General features: G+C 39.4%; 1 protein-coding gene across 3 annotated transcripts in view; it reads left to right on the forward strand.

Annotated features, from left to right (window-relative positions):
• Nucleotides 1–9,665: 9,665 nt before the first annotated feature.
• Nucleotides 9,666–15,763, forward strand: part of ARMC3 (armadillo repeat containing 3) — a 63,354-nt gene continuing 57,256 nt past the window's right edge. For all 3 annotated transcript variants that reach the window (XM_054816069.1, XM_054816072.1, XM_054816070.1), the window contains exons 1-2: nt 9,666–9,865; nt 15,018–15,061. The gene's annotated coding sequence lies outside the window, so the exon portion shown is untranslated. The remainder of the gene's footprint in view (nt 9,866–15,017; nt 15,062–15,763) is intronic.

Consider the following 15,763-nt stretch of genomic DNA (forward strand, 5'->3'; position numbering starts at 1 on the left):
AGTGGTAATGTAGGCCAAGAACAAATAGGTTTTGGGAGCGTGCTGTCTTGGAGAGAGGCTTGGCACTATGAGCAAAGAAACTTCTGCTGTTGTGGAAAGAGGAACTGCCTCTAAACACAAGATTATATCTTAAAAGTGTGTGTCTATTTTGATTCTAGCATACTGACCCTGAATGTTAACCAATTACACATGTCACAGGGAACACAATATAGAAAATATACAAACCAGCAGTATTTAAACGCTGGCTAGTAATTCTACATTGGCTGTGATAGCATCTCTTACTTCAAGGTAACCACAATGGAAAAGGAGACAGGACCACCTGGCCTAAAAACAACTTTTAGATACAGAATTGCTTTGCCTGCTAGTGGCTTCCTGGATTGGTTACTGAAGACATGAGGTGCATATTATGGAAATATACATAGCTGCTGCATTTATCTTTTTAGTTCATCTCAGATCATTTGCAAAAGTTTACAGGTTGAGATGCAATGCCGTGAGCTGCAACACATTTTCTGTGAAAGTTGATCTATTAAGAGTACATGTCATATAAAGAAATAAATTTAAATGATCACCAAAACACAGAGACATGCAGTTAGTAGATAACATTTCAGATCCTGATCTACATCACAATAAAAGAATGCTGCACAACATCAGACTCCCAGGAACAGAAGTACAGAACCAAACCGGTATTAGCTTAAACCAGGGGCCCAGGAGTGCTTCTGAGCTCCCTGGTTTGAGAGTGCTCAGCTGTATGTCCCGTGTCAGGGACTAAAACCTGTGAATTCTCCAGCTTGCATCCTTCCCCTCTTCACCCTCTGATTTGGTTTCTGCAAGATGGTACCTGAATCCAAACGGTGAAAAGAACAAGAGCCCAAGGTACCGCAAAGACAGCCCCTGTTCCTTCCAGGTACAGTCATTTGCATGTCTACCTAATTATAAGGAAGGTAACCAGAACACAATTACATGCTCTAAAAGCCTTTTTCAATCCCATTACCCTCTGCATTGGAAACCACACCCTCAGGTCACAGACTTTCCAGACTGCTTGGAAAGGTTTTGCTGCGTTCATATTATCTATCAATGAACCATGTACGGCAACTGAACTCAAATTATTGCTACTCTGGACAACAGTGATTTTGCAAAACCACACAACATTTAGTCCCATTCTGATTTAAGCTCAGCAAAATGTATGTTAGTATGTATCTATTCAGAAATCAGGATGGGGCAAGTACAAAAAGTATACGTCTTCTAGAGTCAAAGGGAGTGCAAGATCCAACAACCCCTAAATGAACATAAGAAAAGCGGAAGACAAAGGAGGGCTGTGTTGCAGAACATGTTAGCATCTCATTCAGCATCCTGAACTAAACACAGCTCTGAAACAATTCTGTGCAGATGCCCTACCAACCACGCCTGAATGAACTCTGCCAAATGCCTAAAATGACTGGGCTGATGACCAATTTCTTAATATCCAGAAATAGGTAACATTTTGGTAGGCTGACAATATGCCAAGGTAATTTTCAATACAAATAATGCCAAAACAAGAGTTGGATAGTAATCAAGCTAGGAAACATGTGTGAAATTAAAAATAATTTCAAGTTAGAACAAGAGCCTCATTCATTGTCATGCAGTTTCAAGGTCACTGACCTAAAGCACAGCTCATCTTGTGTTTTGTGCTTCTCTTCCACTTTGTCTAGCTTTTATAGGAGCAAAAATATAAGAAGAGCTTGGCTGATAGGTCTAGTTCTATATCTAGATCTATTTTCAAGCTGTGAATTACACTATTCTAACAATAAGGCCTGGCACCACAAACAGGCTTCAGAGACAGCAGTGCTGGCATCTTTTAAGTTACCCATGGGCTCATTAAGTGGTTGGCCAGCAAGATGCTGGATTCTCATATCTGGTCTGAGTCTGGCAAAAGCACTCCGAAACAAGTGTTTCCTTAAAACTTAATAGGGTATGGGAATAAATAGATGCTCTGATTTTTACAAAAATTCCCCTAACTGACTATGAGGAGGAAAGAGAGGAAAACAGTTTGAAGATACTTAGGTATCCCTAAATAAATGTATCTGACTTAAAAATATTTCAGTAATAACAGGCTATTTACATACTCTTTCGCTAAACATCAGAAAGCTGTTAATCTTATCCCAGCTAAGATTAAGGAATGTGATAAATAATATTTAAAAGCAATACATAGACTGATAGTTTACAGAATCATAGAAGGGTTTGGGTTGGAAGGGACCTCAAAGATCATCTAGTTCCAACCCCCCTGCCATGGGCAGGGACACCCTCCACTAGACCAGGTTGCCCAAAGCCCCATCCAACCTGGCCTTGAACGCTGCCAGGGAGGGGGCATCCACAGCTTCTCTGGGCAACCTGTTCCAGTGTCTCACCACCCTCATCATAAAGAACTTTCTCCTAATATCCTATCTATATCTACCCTCCTTCAGCTCAAGGCCATTACCCCTTGTTCCACCACTCCATGCCCTTGCAAACAGTCCCTCTCCAGCTTTCCTGTAGACCCCTTTAGGTACTGGAAGGCTGCTATAAGGTCTCCCTGGAGCCTTCTCTTCTCCAGGCTGAACAAGCCCAACTCTCTCAGCCTGTCTTCATAGGAGAGATGCTCTGGCCCTCTGATCAGCTTCGTGGCCCTCCTCTGGACTCGCTCCAACAGGCCCATGTGTGTCTTGAACTGGGGACCCCAGAGCTGGACACAGTACTCCAGGTGGGATCTCAGGAGAGCAGAGTAGGGGGTGGACACCTCCCTCGACCTGCTGGTCATGCTTCTTTTGATGCAGCCCAGCATACAGTTGGCTTTCTGGCCTGTAAATGCACATTGCTGACTCATGTTGAACTTCTTTTTCACCAACACCCCCAAGTCCTTCTCCTCAGGGCTGCTTTCAATCCATTCTCCACCCAGCCTGTAGTTGTGCTTGGGATTGCACCGACCCATGTGCAGGACCTTGCACTTGGCCTTGTTGAACTTCATGAGGTTCACACAGGCCCACCTCTCAAGCCTGTCAAAGTCCCTCTCTTCCCTCCAGCATGTCAACCGTATCACATAGCTTGGGCCCCAATGAAGCTGACTTACTGGCTGGAGTGCCTGGAATTTCCTTGTGCTGCGCTTCACGTGCTCTTTCACTGACCTTTGATCCTTCCCCCAGCTCTGGGCATCTATCACTGGCACTGGCATCAAACTGGTAGGACTGGGATGGATTGAAGTTTCTCTCCCCTGGCAAGTTTAGTTTAAACCCCTCTTCACCAGCTTGGCAAGCCTCTGATGGAAGATGCTTTTCCCCTTCTCTGACAGATGGACCCCATCAGCCCTCAGTAGACCACGTCTCTCAAAGAGATTCCCATGGTCTAAGTAGCTGAGCCTCTGGCTGTGGCAGCAGTCCTGTAACCATTTGTTGATTCACCAGATTCAACTGGTCCTTTCAACCCCCTTCCCTTTGACTGGGAGGATTGATGAAAAAACTGCCTGTGCTCCGGAGTCCCTTACTGCTGCTCCCAGGGCCATGTAAACCTTCTTGATACTCCTCAGACTGCATCTGGCTGTATCACTGGTGCCCATGTGTAACAACAGCAGCAGATAATAGTCAGTGGACTGTACAAGGCTTGGTAGTCTCTTGGTGACATTTCTGAAACAAGCCCCCAGAAAGCAGCATACCTCTCTAGAGAGTGCACAGGTTGACAAAAATGGGTGCCTCCATACCTCTCAGAAGAGAATCACCTACTATTGTCACCCGTTGCCTTTTCTTAGCTGCGCTGGTTGTTATACGGGGGGCAGATCAGGCTGCCTTACTCAGCTCCAGTGTCTTTCCTGATGTGGCAGGTGTTTCCTCTTCAGTGTGCAAAGCTTTAAAAGTTTAAATAACTTTTACATACAATTTCTCATCTCTGAACCCATTTTCTAGATGTAAAGGGCATTTTCAGTTTAAAAAAACCCTATAGCAGTAAATGGGCTTTCATCCAAACTAGTATCTTTCTCAGAAAAATTTATTTGTAGGACTTGTGTGCATAATTTCAAACTTTAAAATGTTTGTTTCTTTTCTGATTTCCGAACTAAAAGAAAAATCCCTACATGGAGGATTTCTTCTCTCTCAGCTGCAGACCTATTTTGCCTCAAGTTTTTAAAAGTTACACAGTATGCAAAAGGAAAAATGAAACTGTAATTCTGTACTGTTTTCTGAATTGAGAGTTATGTAAATTACAGAGTAGATTAATGAAGAGGAACTGAAGAAAAGTGAAAAAATTGCTCAATTTCCCCTCCAAGCCAGAAAGAAACATAGTGAGGAAAAGAAAGGGACTGAAACCTCAAATTCTGAGAATTGTAAATCTATAATTAAAAGAGCAAAGCCTCTGACAAAGAAAAAATTCCGTTTTGAATGCTACAGTACTGAAACAACTTAAAAATATTCATTAAACTATATTCTATATTTTGTGACTCTAGCCTTCAAATCCAAGATAAGAACGGAGTTGTCATTCCTTGTTGAAATACAGCCTTTGGCAAGGCTTCCCGGGATCAATGCTGTTATAAGAATGGAAATGATAGAGCAGAATTTGTCCTGAGGACGCTACAGAACATTTAATCTTTGAAGACTGAAGTTGTAAATTGAAATTTGGGCAAGAAAACTGTCCTTTTTTTTAAAACACAATCTGTGTATTCCTTCATCAGCACAAGAGATTATGGCCTCTGAGAATACCTGATTTCAAACTTAGCATGTCCAGGATGACACTGAGAATTGTCTCTGTTTAGCCTTAAAAAGGATCTATGTCTTGGGAAAACAAGTGATGTTTTAAATCTAAGAGACTGAAAATATTTAGGCAGACTTATCTGATATGTGTTAGATGTAAGGTCAAAAAGGTGATTTCTTCAGTTAGCCCTTCCTTCAGTCATTCCTTCCAGTCATCTGTTAACATCTCTGATAACAACTACAGTTTTCAAATACCACTTTAGATAAAACACACACTTGTATATATTCATTTATGTTAGCTGACTATGGTCACTCCTAACCTACTGTTTTTTAAAAACAAAAAATGTGATAGTCATGGTGACTTAAAACACAATCTCATTTTCTTAGGATGCACATGCCCTAAGAAACAAGTGTGCCACCTGTTGATTTACCAGATACCACTTAAGCATACCCTTCCTAATTTTGTGATGCCTATATGCTCCAGCAACAATATTTGGGGACCTTAATGAACTGCAACTCAAAATACTGTGTATGATGAGGACTTCAGAGGTGTCTGGTTTTATAGGCAGAAATTCAAGTATGGAAATACTAAGGTATTTTTTCATTCCAATTAAACAACCTAATTGGTTTCATTTTATGTAGCTTATTCAGGATTATACAGGAGGTCTATGATCTCAACTCCTGGCTTAAAACTTTCACTGCTGAACCACCTGTCCGCCTCTGAGTGTCCCTGAAGCTATTAAGTACACATGCACACATGCACTGATGTTGTATATACTACTACCAGCAGTCAGAGATCTAGGCTGCACATCTAGGTACGAGCTGTGGCTGCAAGTCATCAGTTTCTAAATGATAGTGCTACACAATTTGCCATTTACAAACTATGATTAATGCATTCACTAAAAATAATCATCCATTAATTTAGTTTTAATGTCGCATAGAAGAAAAAACAACTAGAGAATACAACTACACTGGAAGGGCATTTTTCAATACTCCCACACCATACACTTGGTGAAGGCAGGATGCCTGCGAAAAATGAAGACATACAAATCTCACTTGCAAGCCAAAAGAATGAAAGGCTTGTTCTTTGTTTTGATTTCCTTTTTTTTTTTTTTCTAGAGAAAGAGGCCCATTTACATTGATATTGAGTATTTTAATGTGTGAAGTAATACAGCAAACTGAAATGCCAAGATGATATGTTGTAAATTCATCACTCCCTAAGCCAGCTGCTTCTTGTCAGAAAAGGAAAGTTCCTTTTAAGTGTCTTTTGAGACTGAAATAAAACACATTATATGACAAGACTGTTTGTATTGTATGTCATCAGGTATTTCTTAAAGCATAAATTATGACTTTTATTTTTTTTTAATGGAAAAAAGAATTATTTCAGACAAGCAATCCAGCAAATAGTAATTCCACTTCTGATGTTTCAGGAAATGAGAAATGACTCCCCCAGTGGTGCTTTCAGTAACACTAGAAAGATAATTTCAAACACCTCAACATGCAAATTTCCAACACTTAAATTCAACAAATACTTTGATTTAGCAGTAGCTTATGCATTTAAATCCCTTTTGAAATTAAATATTTGAAATGTTGTTCCACAATATTCTTTCAAATATGTTTTTAATCCATACTTGATTTATTTTTGCAGAAGCTTTAATCTAATCAAATTGATAGGATGTTTGGCTCTGTTCCTTCATAGAAAAGCACACAAATTCTATAGAAGCTTTATCAAAGGCTAAGTCATGAAATTTCATTAAAATGTGTAGTTAATAAAGTCCTTATTCACTTTATTATGTATTTAGTCTCTAAAAAGCTCTTTAATTTCATAATCTCCTCTTTAATACAATTTGTATTACTCTAGTTTGTGTATTTTTTAGTGTTAGAATAAATTATATTTCAATAAAATATTTCTGTCATTTGTGAATATTTGTCAGTTGTGAATTCTCATGACATTTTGTAACTGTTCTCCTCATTAGTCTTCTTCCTTTGATCTCTTATTAGCATGTTGTTACTTAATGACACCCTCAGAATATTTTCACAAAATTAAATTTTAAAAAAATCATATATATTTGCATGATTGTGCCAAAACATAATAAAAAACCTGCAATTATATGTCTGTCACACAGTGGTGGACTGCCTCTACCCATGGCAAACAGATAAAAATAAAGACAGAAAGAATAATCTCTGCAGAATTCATTTCCACAGAATGTTAACACCACATTTACTTAGTCTATGGAGTAGGTAGGTGCCCACAATGTGCTCGTGATCCTTAACTCCCAGGCACACAACTGAATAGAAGATAACATGGGATTAGGGAACACAGAAGGGATATGCTCAAATCTCACCTGTCATGGAGTCAAAATGCCACAAAAGCACACACCTCGAGGTGCTTCTCTGTCCTGAAGGTTAGACACATGAACGTGGCATGAAAAACAGAGCTGGGGAGGGAAGAGCATGCTCGTCTTTCTCCTGGTCATCCGCTGTTTTCTTTCTTCCCTTCTGTCTTTCTGCTTCACTGTACAGATGCATACTCTTCACAAAATCCATGAGAAGGTGGTGGTTATGAGTTTGAGACTACCCACTTGTGTCCTATCTGCATGAGACACTGTAGTCAAGGATAACTGAGCCCATTGTTCCAGGAGTGTATTGAAACATGCGGTGATCATGCGCCTAATTACCAAGTCCTTCTTTCACATGGATTCTGCATTGTCACATATCTTTTATGTGACCATTAATATGAAACAAAGACCTAACCAACCAGAATATGTTTGAAATAGCCATAAGAACTACCATTGTTGAAAACAAGAAAAAGAAAAGCTTTCTCAGTCATGGAAATCATTTGGTTCGGGGTGAGTAGATTCCAACCAGCAACTAAGCACCCACCAGCCGCTCGCTTGCTACCCCACACACACCCACGGCAGGATGGGAAAAAGAATTAGAAAAGCAAAAGTAAGGAAAAACAAGTGGGTCAAGACAAAGATTGCTTAATAAATGAAGAAAAAGTTTTTAAAAAACCCAAGTGATGCAATGGTAATCACTCACCACCTCCCACAAAGACACCAATGCCTAGCCAGTCCCCAAGCAATAGCTACCTTGGAAAGACCACTCCCAGCTTTATTGTTGAGCCTGGTGCTATATGGCGTAAAATGACGCTGTCCCAGCTGTGCCCCCTCCCAGTCTCTTGCCCACCCCCAGACTACTCTCTTGCGGGGCAGCATGAGAAACAGAGGCGGCCTTGACATTGTGCAAGCAATGCTTAGCAATAGTTAAAACATTGCTGTGTTATTAACACTGTTTTGGTCACAAATCTACAACGCAGCAACATACAAGCTGCTGTGAAGAAAACTAACTCCATCCCAGCCAGACCCAGCACAGATTTAAAACCAAATCTTTGCCTTCACTATCTACATTCATCTCCTACATTTCTACTGCAGTGCCTGAGTCTGTTTAGAGAAATAAAGATCCACAAAGAAGTTTGTGAAGCAGATTACATGCCTCTACCAAGCTACTGCAAAATTTCTCCCTTTCTTCCCTGCCAGTGTGAGCCTCTACCACCCATCGTAAGAATGAGAGATCCATCAGCCAGACTTCACGGAGTGTCAGTCATAAACAGGCCTTAAAAGTTCATTCTGATTTCTCATGTCTGCTGAGATACTGGTCAGTATAAATGCTTCTTGACTTGTCATCACAGTTGTTTTCCAGTGAAGGTGATTATAAATCTCTATAAATTTTCTATGGGAAAGGTGACGTTAAAAGTGGAATGAGACACCTTCACACATGTGGCTTGCTTACACCTAAAAATGACTCACCAACTCTTCTGTTATGACAGTACACATTTATCATAGTGTAAGGCCAGGATCTGTTTGTGCTATGATCTCAACAGATTGATATGGCTTATAAAAATAAACTAAATTCATACTTGCAGTGCAACATTATAGGAAATCTGGGGAGAAAGCAATGAGATTTGTAATTAAAAGGCATCCAAGGAGAGAGCTGATAGCAGCTGTAATTTCTTTACCTATTATTACCTGACTTTGAGGCCCAAAAATTATTGTATTTGTCTGTTTCCTGTCACTTCTGCAGTTACTGATAGCAATTAAGCTGTATTTCAAGCCAGAAAATGTTATTTAATTTCAGAATTTGGCTTAGTATTCCTTCCAAAATAGCCCTGGCTGGCAAAAGAGAATACTACAATGAATTATTATTCTGAGAATAGCGCAATTATCTGTGCAGCATGGCTTTCTCCATCATCAACCCAGAGCTGATAATAGAAAGGAGACGACTCTTCTGGCCCTCTGACAAAGCTCTGTGCCATGTCTTACCGGCAGGGCCACACCAGGTGATGCTCTGGCAGAGGTTTGCTCTGAGTTGCGTAGCTGTTTTATCTGCTTGCTCCCAAGAACAGATGGCTTTTTCCTTTTTTCAGGGATGCACTGAAAATAGATAGTGAAACAGGAACAAGAGGAAAAAAAGAGGAAGGCGTGAACATGGCAATTTTTAATTCTTAGACAGACTGTTCACGTTTAATAATTTTCAGAAATACTCAAGTATTCTTTGGGTGAGAAAGTTGCCTTTTCCTTTAATTTTGAGAAATAACTGACTTATTTTTTCATCGCTGCCCCAGCCCATCAGTATTAACAACTTAATGCTTCCCTCAAAGATGCGTTACCAGCACTTTGGAGTTGGGATAAATTGTGAAGAAATTCAATTAACGCACGTCCCATGGTGAAATCACTCTCCAAGGAGTCTGAAAACTCATACTAAACGAACACGCTTGAAGCCGCTTCCCAGAGACAACTGGGAAAGTTGGGAGCGAAGGGAGCACCGGCGGTCCCGGTCTCCCCTCAGACTCCCCTCAGACGGGCCCGGCCCGGCCCTGCGCGCCGCCTGCCCCACCTTCCCGCCCGCTCCCCCGCGCGGCGGCCAGCGCATGCGCCGCAGGCGTCTCTTAGCAACTGGAGAAACAACGGCGCGGGCCGCTGCTGCGTGATCGCCCCCGGGCGGCGCGTTGTGCCCGGCCGCGGCGGGTCAGCGGGGGCTGGTCCTGGCCCTGGCCCGGCTGTCTAGGGTGGCCGGTTACAGGCCCGGAGCCAGACGGTGGGTCAAGGAGGTCTCCGCGGCGAGCCTGTGGCGGAGGGCAGCGGCGGCGCCTGAGAAAAGGCAGGCGAAGGGGGCAGGTACAGTGAGGGCGGAGGGCTTGGGCGCTGTCAGCTCCAAGTGAGGTGAAAAAATCCGGTTTGTGTCGCTGGCGAGTCACCAGTTGGAGTCCCAACGCTACGAACGCGGTGGGGCAGTGGCGGTGCCAGCGCGGCGTTAGGCGCGGTGGCCGTTCGAGTCCGCTGCTTCCTGGTCGGCGGGCCCGGTTCGCGCCGAGCCCCTGACGGGTTTGGTCCCTTACCGCTTTGTCAGTGACCCGAGCCCGCCTGTCTTTCAGAAGTCATGAGTCAGAGTTAAAAAAGAATCGTGATTTTTTTTTTTTTATTCTTACTATTTTTAAAGGCATATGTTGACGTTTCCTCCAACCACAACCAAGAAAACCCTAAAAACTGCTTGCTAACGGCATCTACACCTTCAAGAAAAGCAGCGATAATTGCAAGCTTTATAATAAAATTGTAAGATTTAATAACAGCTGAAGTATATCAAAATGAACATAAATAAAATTTAAAACCCAGCAGAGCAAACCCTGCACGTCGGGGCTCCTGACACTGTTACCTATTAGAAGCTGGGAGCTTAGGAACTGGTGTCAGCAAAGGCAGGGAGAGGCCTGGGTGGGCTGCTTCAGCAGAGCATGACTGTGACCAGTATTTTCAGGTGAACTGGGAAGCAAGAATCTGCAGTGGACCTGCCCTAAGGAAACTCATATGGTAGAGAAAAGGAATTTTATTTTAAAAATTGGATAGGTAATATGAACAAAGAACAGCGCGTTACGGATAAGATATGTAGAATTTATGTGTGACAGTAACATGAAAGATATGAGACCTAAAATTGTATGGATAATAGATGAGAAGGAAAAAAAAAAAGAAGAAAAAGAATAAAAGTTTAAATACAGAAGTTTTATCCTAAAGAACGCTAACAGGTGGTTAAGCTATTAGGGAGGAAATCTCACCTAACTTATTGATGTTCCAAAGGTTTTTGGGCATCTGCAGACAGGAGTTTCAAAACAAAGTATGGATTTGCTGGCAGAGGAGCATCATCTGTAGAACAGAACTCTTCTTTTATAATCTTATTGTTAATCTGAAATGATCATCTATGTAAAGTAGTCTGATATTGTATTATCTTAACCTATGCAAGACAAACATATCTGCTTTCTGTTGTTCATTGACTGTGAGCAAGCTTACTTTCTCACCTTTCTTCATGGGAGCGACTTTTTTGTTTTAATTTAATTTTTGTGATTTTTATCATGCTGCCATTTTCTGATTATCTAATATTCTGCTAACACGATGAATGCTAAGATGACCTTATACGTCCTATAGTTCCTTCTTTTGTTTGCAAACCTGCTACTTGTATTTTTGTCCTAAACTGTAAGAAATGGGTTTTTTTGTCCTTTTTTTTTTTAAACTATTAACATATTAAAGACTGGTACATGAGCAGTTAAAATTAAATGATAGGGCTACCATTGCAGTTTGACATAACCGTGAAAGTCATCAATGTGATAGTAACACAGCTGGGGTATTTCCAGTGTTGACAGAGAAGTATGAGTACAATTTTGAACAAGGCAGGAGAGGTTTCATCTGAGGTGCTGTGTTCAGCTGTGGTCATCCATGTTTTCAAGAGGTTAACTTAAAAAAGGCCTGTGAGGGTGATGTGGGGAATGAAGAGTAATTTTTTTTAGGAAATGAGAAGAGTTCTTTAACAAAATGAAAATGAGTAGGGATATGTTTGTTATCTTCAAATATATTCTGATTCTACAAATATAAATATATATAGTATATATAATATACTACATAGTATGTATAGAATATATGAAATATATATGGTAAAGTATAAATACTTAGTATAAATACTATATTTTGATCATGCCAGCAAAGAAGGTAATTGACAAAGGTTCGAACATGACATGAATGCAGTAAACTGGTCATGAATAAATGTAGACTAAAAATTAAAAAAGGTCCCTGGCTGTCTGAGCAATCGGCTTGTAGAATGGCTTTTTAACAAGAGAAGTGGGAACGAAATGCCTAACAGTTTTTAAGATAAAGCATGATAGGTATCTGGTGGGATTAACGTGATGCGGTGGCTGTGACAAGGAACGGGAATGAATCTGATCACTCAGAATGTCCCTTTCACCCAGTGTCCCTGTGAAACAGGCAGAAGGAGGCATCCATTTTAAGACATGTAGCTTGGCTCAGCTGGCTAAAAACTTAGGAGCATCTTTAATTTTTTACTAGTCTTTAAAATGTTTTTCTTCCTAAGGCAGACCATTTTTGACTTCTGTCTGAAAAGTGCCCTGCTATTATTGCTCAGACAGTGGTTGGGTAACTACTTTCTCTCATTTGTTTTAGATTAAGTCAATTTTTCTTTAGTCTCTTTCTCATGGGATGAGGGATTTCACTATGCATCTCAGCGAGACATTTAAAATCACACACATAACTTCTAAAAATCTCCTTCATTCAGGTTGTTACAGCTTGGATTCTCCAAGGATAGATCCTAGGTCTGATGTTATTTAATATGTTCATTATAATTTGGAAATGAGCAATAACGTAGAGAAATAAAAATTTTCTGATGAGATAAAATAATTTATATTAAGACTAAAGACGATGGCTAGAAACATCTGAGAGCTCTTCTGCAGTGAGGTGAACTGGTAACACCATGACAGATAAAATTCATTGTTGATGAAAGCAATGCAATTTACACTGTTGGGAACATTTGGAACAATATACTCTTCAGTAGCGAACCTAAATTAATTGTGATCAACTGGGAAAATGACCTGTTTACCATATGTGGATAGCTTAGTGAAAATCTTCACTGAGGAAATTGGGTAAAAATTAATACCCAAAAAGTTATAATGTCACTGGAATAAATCAGTAGATTCTAGATTCTAGAACTGATTATGGTATTTCAGGTTAGGCTCATCATATCTGAGAAAGATTTAACAGTCACAGAGGGACTCTGAGAAAAGAAACATATATGTCTGGAAAAGCTATATGGAAAAAATAATTAAGGCAGCTTAGAAAGGTGATAAATCAGAATGTACAGGGAGTTATAAAAGAAAGAGAAAAGATCAAGTCAGGGCATCTTTTAACTGAAGTTGTAATACAAGAACAAGGGGATGTTATGTTAAATTGAATAACACATTTAAACTGTTTACATATTTTTTAAATCTAAGGAGTAGTTCTCTATACAGTACACTTGACAATTGGACTTGTGCCGTAGCATGTCAGACTAAGAATGAAGAGTAAAAGGATTGACCATTTATGTGGACAGTAAAAATAGCTACTGTTGTTAGAAAGAATGTAAAAACTTCAGGAGAGCTAAACCTTTGTACTTTAGGGAAATAAAAGCCTGTAACAGATGGAGGAAATCTGATTTTTGGGATTGGTTTCATGCATTTATCAGAAGCATTTGGCTCTTACCGCTCTGGAGGCAGGATACTGATCTGCCATGGAAGACTGTTCTTATTCGTTGAAGGAGGTTTTTTGTGCTGAGGCCTCTTTGTTGTTCTGTGATTTGGAAAGAGTGCTATCATGTTCTTTAATTCCCATTACTTCATTTTATTAACATTCATACACCATCTTTGACATTGTACAAATTGGAAAATATATTCTGCCCCTACAGCTTAGGATCTTAACGTGACTGAAACACTCCTGACTTAGTACACGTCTTACTAGGTGTACCAAACTGTTTAGCTTCAGAAAACAGTGAGGTATGGTCCTTGGACAGTATGAAAAAAGGCACTACTATCAATCAGAGGCTGTGCATGATTCAAATTTTTATTGCAAATCTTGCGTATTTTCACAGCATCAGGTTGTGGAATCAAATACCTGAGGATCTTGGGGGCTGTTTAAAATCTCAGCATCTACCCTTGGGCTTTGGAAAGTAACACTGAGCTGAATGTTAATGTGATACCAGCATGCAAATAAAAACTATCAATGTATCTTAAAAGTTCCGAGATTTTAAATAAATAATTGTATTGTTTTTTAGCTCACCTAAAATCCCCACTTTTTCTGTCATGGCTATTTCCTCAATCTGTCATATAACTACAAACTTGTTTTGGTTTTAAGGGTATGTCTTCAGAGTACTCTGCATCTCTCTGTTTTTTTTAGTGATTCTTTTGTGTTGTGTGTGTATAATTTATAAACACATAGATCATTTGAAAAAAAAGGAATCTTTAAATGAACTCTCAGCATGATCAGAGTGTATTTAGTCTTTTTGTTTGTTTGTTTTTTGCAGTGGGATTAACTTTGTCCAGCTGAGTCAAAATAGAAAATATTATCTTATGTCTAGGAACAGATTCTAATTAAATTTTATTAGTTAACATCTGTTGCATGGTAGCTAATTTTTTACTTAATCCTGATATTTTTTGCTTAATATACACATGGGCACAGATAAAACAGTGGGCAAAGGTCTTGACTTAATTGGTCTCTCATATAATGTATTGTTTTCATACAGCATATATCTTCAGGAACTGAATATTAAATATCTTTTTAACTCTCTTCTGTGAAGCCAAGTTTTTTATAATGTATTAATGCTTGCACTGGCATTAGAACACTGGGCAAGGGGAGTCTGTTGATCCACATTTAAGGAGTAGGACAGAAGAAAGCCTGAAGAAGTATTTGAGAGAAAGAAGGAAGTTTCAAGATTATTCCACATTATTCTCTTAATTATGACAAAGCTACCTGAGAATGATGAGGAGAGTATTTAAGCTGGCATACAAAGGATGTAGTAGTTTATGCACTCAAGAAAGGAGTGAAATTGTCTGCTAATGCTGTGATTATAATTTTAGTATCTTCCTTTTGATTCCATTGGAAGGCAGCAGAACTAGAGTATCCATACAGAAATTAATTGATAATGAAGATGATCAATTTATAGGCAGTTTTCACTGTTATCACAGAAAAAAGATTTTAATTTCTGCGAGACAAGAATAAACAGCAAGACTTCACTTAAACTAGCTAGACTAAATTGACATTACATAATTATCACTTGAAAGGCAAAAAAAAGACTCTCACTTGTGTATCATTTTTGGGAAGAACCTGAAAATCATGGCCAGGTTGTAGTAACACAACTTCAGACTGTCTTAAAGCATGGGACAGTTAATTCGCAATGTGCACCATGTAACAAATAACTAGTTAGAAGCTATTCTTAAATCCTTCTCTTTGCACTGTTTTTCCATAGGAGAAATTCCTCTCAGAAGAGGCCTTTGATTCCTTAATTAAGAGGTAAGTTCCACAGCTGGCTGTGTCTTTGACTTATTCCTTTTTTTTGCCTCATGTCTCGCTAACATTCAGCCTGTGAAGGGTCTTAGGTTGTTGTGTCAGTTATTTAATGTTTTAGAAAAGAGAAGATGCAAATAGAACAGGTGACGTTTTCTAAATGCATTGTCTGACTTAACACCACAAAATATTATGGTCTTTAAGTGTATGCAAAAGGACTCTGATAGTATAGCTATACACTCCATAGTGAAAAGGAAATGTTTATAAAATTTCAGTATTTTGAACGGAGAAACCACTGTAAGACTTTCCTCATATTTCAAAGTATGACTTGTAGACTTTTTTTTTGTTAAAGCTCACATGCTATCCATCATCTCATATTTAAAAAAAAAAGTATAGTGACTAGAAATGGGTAGATATCTCACATTTGCAATCTAATAAACTATTCACACTGAGCAGCGAGGTTCCTAGAGCAAGCCAATAAGATGTGAAGCAAGTACAGGGATTATGGCCATACTAATTCTAGTACTTAGAATCTGCTCTTCTGGGCAGGCATCTGCAACAAATCTTTCAAAAACTAAATAAATTTTCCTTATTTTATTTGACATGGCAGAGGTGCCAGTTCATGATATAATAGCCAAGAGGTTAGAGGGTTCCACTTTTGAACTAAAAAGTCCACATTTGTGACCTTCCTCAAAATCATTTTCTATT

The sequence above is a fragment of the Grus americana genome, chromosome 2 (assembly GCF_028858705.1).
Source record: "Grus americana isolate bGruAme1 chromosome 2, bGruAme1.mat, whole genome shotgun sequence".
Classification (NCBI taxonomy): domain Eukaryota; kingdom Metazoa; phylum Chordata; class Aves; order Gruiformes; family Gruidae; genus Grus; species Grus americana.